Raw genomic sequence first — 5091 nt, 5'->3', positions numbered from 1 at the left:
TTGGCTCACTGCAACCTCTGCCTCCCAGTTCAAGCAATTCTCTCACCTCAGCCTCCTGAGTAGCTGGGATTACAGGCACCCACCACCACACCGAGATAATTTTTGTATTTTTAGTAGAGACAGGGTTTCACCATGTTGGCCAAGCTGATCTTGAACTCCTGACCTCAAGTGATGCATCTGCTTTGGCCTCCCTAAGTGCTGGGATTACAGGTGTGAGCCACCGTGCACATCCTGCTCTGGGTGCCTTTCTTTCTCTTTCTCTTGATCTCTGCTATCCTAAGGATTGATCTTAGATGGGCAGTTCAGGCCGGGCGTGGTGGCTCACACCTGTAATCCCAACACTTTGGGAGGCCGAGGCAGGCAGATCACGAGGTCAGGAGATCGAGACCATCCTGGCTAACATGGTGAAACCCCGTCTCTACTAAAAATACAAAAAATTAGCTGGATGTGGTGGCACACACCTGTAGTCCCAACTACTCAGGAGGCTAAGGCAGGAGAATCACCTGAATCCAGGAGGTGGAGGTTGCAGTGAGCCAAGACTGTGCCTTTGCACTCCAGCATGGGCGACAGAGTGAGATTCTATTTAAAAAAAAAAAAAAGATGGTCAGTCCATTCCACCAATGACTGTGCTTCTTTAACAAGAACTCTATTTATTGAGGGTTCCACTGATCCCAGCATTTCTACAGCCTTCTCCATCCCAGGACCTCAAAGCCCAGGCGTGGAATTCTATTTAGCCCACCCTTCAGTGGGTGACCCTTTCTTCTATACAGCAATTCCTATTTCCTGCTAGCATGGATTCCTTTTCCTTTTCTTTCTTTCTTCTTTTTTAAATATAGACTCATGTAGTTATCTGCCTGAGAACTGAAGTGCTTATGTTAACACTTTCTGAACTGGGAGGGGACAGTTACTGTCCCCCTCCATGGCCCTTTGGCTATAAGAGATGAGCACTTCCTTAGTACCACTCCCCCTGATGTTTCCCTGGGGGCCCAGGATGGATACAGCCTTAGGTTCTGTGTCCTGTTGCTGTCACTGATGGCGCCAACTAATGACAGTGGATGGTGACCTCTCCCCTCCAGTCTGTTTTGTTCCTTTGGCTTCAAGGAGGGGAGGAGTTGCCTTCTTGCCAACTCCTTGGACACAGGAACAAGGAGCCAAAGTAATATGCCCAGGAGGTTGGAGAGCCAGGTTTCTGGAGACACGAACCGGGCCTTCTGAACCCAGGGAGGCTCCATAGCCATCACTCCTGAATGCTCAGGCGTCTGGTTTGCTGTTGTTGTCTGATAGCTTCATTTGCCTGATGTGCCGCAAGCCAGTATACCGAGACATCCAGGACAGCAGCAGAGAAAGAGTTTAAATTGTAGGGCAGATACACGAGAAGATGGGAGGAAACCTCAAATCTGCCTCCTGAGGAGTTTGGGTCCAGGGAGTTTAAGGGGTTTGGAGGGGGAAGGTGTGGGATCATTGGCTGGTGGAAGGGTGCAGGGTGAAATTACAGAGGGCAGAAGCTTTCAGGTGGAAGGTAAGATGAGCACAGGCAGAGGCGGAGTAGCCAATACTGGCTTGTTCGTTTCAATAAATGTTTCTGCAGCACTTACCAGGTGGTAGACTATTTTAAATGCTGAGATCCACCAGTGGACAAAACTAAGCTATGCTCACATGGAGCTTACATTCTGGTGGTTGCGGGGGGAGAGACAATAAATGGTCAGGCAGAGTTCTGTTCTGATGGTAAATATGTGGACAGGCAGGGAAGCAAGTGAGCAGGTGGGGGTGATGTGAAAAGTCCTTGTCAATTGGCAGGTATTTGATCAGGGAATGGGAGGAAAAGGGGAACAAGTCATGTGGGCATCTACGAGAGGAACAGTCCTGGCCTGGAACAGCAAATGAAAGAGTCCTGACAAGGACCATGCCTGCAGTGTTCCAAAATCAGCAAGGAGGCGGGAACAGAGAGATGGCTCCTGGATGCTGTGTGGAGAATGGACTTTGGGAAGGAAGCGTCCTGGGAAGCCAGCCAGGAGGCCAGGGCAATCATCCATGCAAGAGAATGATAGTGGGCTGGGCATGATGGCTCACACCTGTAATCCCAGCACTTTGGGAGGCCAAGGTGAGCAGATCACTTAAGTCCAGGAGTTTGAGACCAGCCTGGGAAACACAGCAAAATCCTATCTTATTTGTTTGAGATGGAGCCTTGCTCTGTAGCCAAGGCTGGAGTGTAGTGGCTTGATTCTGCTCACTGCAATCTCCGCCTCCTGGGTTCAAGTGATTCTTCTGCCTCAGCCTCCCGAGTACCTGGGACTACAGGCAGGTGCCACCCTGCCTGGCTCATTTTTGTAGTTTTAGTAGAGATGGAGTTTCACCATATTGGCCAGGCTGGTTATCAACTCCTGACCTCATGATCCACCCACCTTGGCCTTCCAAAGTGCTGGGATTATAGCCAGGCATGAGCCACCATGCCTAGCCACAAAATCCTATCTCTTAAAAAAAAATTAGCCATTCATGGTGGCATGCAATTAGCTACTCAGGAGGCTGAGGTGGGAGGATCGCTTAAGCTCTGGTAGCGGAGGTTGCAGATCGCTTGAGCTCTGGAGGCGGAGCTGAGACTGCGACGCTGCACTGCAGCCTGGGCAACAGAGGGGCAGCCTGGGCAACAGAGGGAGACCCTGTCTCAAAAAAGAGAATGATAGTAGCTTGGACAGGAGTAGAAGCGATGAATGGGATGAGAAAAAACAGAGAAGTGTTTGGATCCTGAATGTATTTTACGATGGAGGCAGCAGGCTTTGCTGACGGATTGGATGTAGGCTAAGTCGGGAGCCAAGAATGACCTGCACGGTTTTTGGCCAGGCACTAGAAGGATGGAGTTGGCACCCGTGGAGCTGGGGAGGACTTCAGAGGAGACGTCTGGGTAGGCAGGATGCAATCAAGACTTTTGAGATTCCTACCACACATCCACAGGAGTTGGAATTGGCAGTTGGCTATCAGAATTTGGAGGTCAGAGAAGTGGTGGCTGCAGACAGTAACTTGGAAGGCATCAGAGTACAGATGTTAGTAAAAACTAGAAGGTGGATGAAACCACCTGGAAAGGGAGTGTGGGTAGAGAAGGGGTCCAAGGACCAGGACATGGCGTCCTCCAACACAAAGAGGGTGTATGCTGGAGGAGGAACCAGCAGAGGAGACAAAAGGAACGACCGAGGGAGTAGGTGAGAACCAAGAGGGAGAGGCCTCTGACATCCAAAGGAGAAAAAAAGGAGTTCTGAAGCTCTGGAGGGGCCACTGTGTCAAATTATATTGATGAGCCCAGCAAACAGTGATTGAAACTAACCATTGGATTTAGCAACATGGAGGTCAGCTTGTGACCTTGATAAGATATGAGGAGAACAAAAGCAAGCTTTAATGCTGCCTCTCTAGACCCAGTGCCCAGAAAGGGAAGGATGTCTTAGATCAGGGCTTGTGGGAGCAAACTGTGCACTGGGTGGCACTGGCCGGGCAGCCTTCAGGTTCTGTAGCCCTCAGTGGCTCAGCAGAGGCCTGTCCATTCCATCGTAAGTTTCAGCAGCTGCAGGACCTAGGGACCTGTCCCCTGTCTCCAGTGTTTGCAGAGAGATGCCTCCAGTCCCCTGGTCTGTTCTAGTTCTAGTCTTTTTTTTTTTTTTGAGGCAGAGTCTCACTCTGTCACTCAGGCCGGAGTGGAGCGCAATGATGTGATTGCGGCTCACTGTAACTTCTGCCTCCCAGGTTCAAGTAATTCTCCTGCCTCAGTCTTCCAAGCAGCCAGAATTACAGGCGTGTGCCAGCATACCCAGATAATTTTCTTTTTGTATTTTTAGTAGAGACCGGGTTTCACCATCACCAGTCCAGGTTGGTCTCGATCTCCTGACTTCAAATAATCCACCTGCCTCGGCCTCCCAAAGTGCTGGGATTACAGGCGAGAGCCACCGTGCCCGACCACTTGTTCTAGTGTTATTGTGAGCTGCCAGGCTTTCGCACCAGCTGTCCAGCACAAGTGACCCATCAGACATTTCAGAATATTTTGTTAAGACTCAGTCACACACTGCCCTTCAGATGTCATCCATGTGCTCATATTCAGACTGCTGCATTATAATCAAAGCACGTTGGCCGACTTTATATTGAAAGACCTTCTTTAGCCTTCAACTGATCCAAAGATGATTTGGTGACCAAAGAAGTCTCCATGCTATGTCGCATTTGCTTGGGGATCCCAAACCACCAGTGTGAATTGTCATGGAGACCCCTACCAATGCCTGCTGTGCTTCATGGAACGAACAGCATTCAAGATTCCTAGAGTAAGGACAGCAGGTGGAGAGCGGTGTTCTGGGCTTTCTCATGAGTCCCCTCCAGTAACCAGTGACAGCTAGCCTCTGTGGGGCGCTGCTCAGGCTTGCAGATTTCTGAGACTCTGGCTTAATGCAGCAGAGACTTTAGAGCTGTGTTGTGCAATACAGTAGCCACTAGTCAGGTGGGCAAATACAATCAGGAACTGAATTTTAAGCTGTATTTATTTAATTAATTCAAATAGTCATGTATAGTTAGGGGCTACCCTACTGGACAGTGACTGGCAGCCTTGGGGTGAGCTGGTGCTCCCAGGGTTCTTTGGGTGGGGGGATCCTTGGACAGGGAAAACACCCTTCCCACAATCTTTAGGGATGGAGCTTCAAGTCAGTTTGGTCATTAAAAGGAAATTGGGGCCGACCACAGTGGCTCACACCTGTAATCCCAGCACTTTGGGAGGCTGAGGCAGATGGATCACCTGAGGTCAAGGGTTTGAGACCAGCCTGGCCAACATGGTGAAACCCCATCTCTACTAAAAATGCAAAAATGAGCTGTGCATGGGGATGATCCCAGCTCCTCAGGAGGCTGAGGCAGGAGAATTGCTTGAACCCGGGAGGTGGATATTGTAGTGAGCGGCTGTACTCTAGCCTGGGCGACAGAGTGAGACTCTGTCTCAAAGAAATTTAAAAAATAGCTGGGCACGTTGGCTTAGGCCTGTAATCCCAGCACTTTGGGAGGCTAAGGTGGGTGGATCACATGGGGTCAGAAGTTCGAGACCAGACTGGCCAACATGATGATCCCTGGAGGCAG

Source organism: Cebus imitator, unplaced genomic scaffold (genome assembly GCF_001604975.1).
Source record: "Cebus imitator isolate Cc_AM_T3 unplaced genomic scaffold, Cebus_imitator-1.0 Scaffold15, whole genome shotgun sequence".
Taxonomy (NCBI): domain Eukaryota; kingdom Metazoa; phylum Chordata; class Mammalia; order Primates; family Cebidae; genus Cebus; species Cebus imitator.
Note: the sequence above shows the minus strand (reverse complement) of the source record.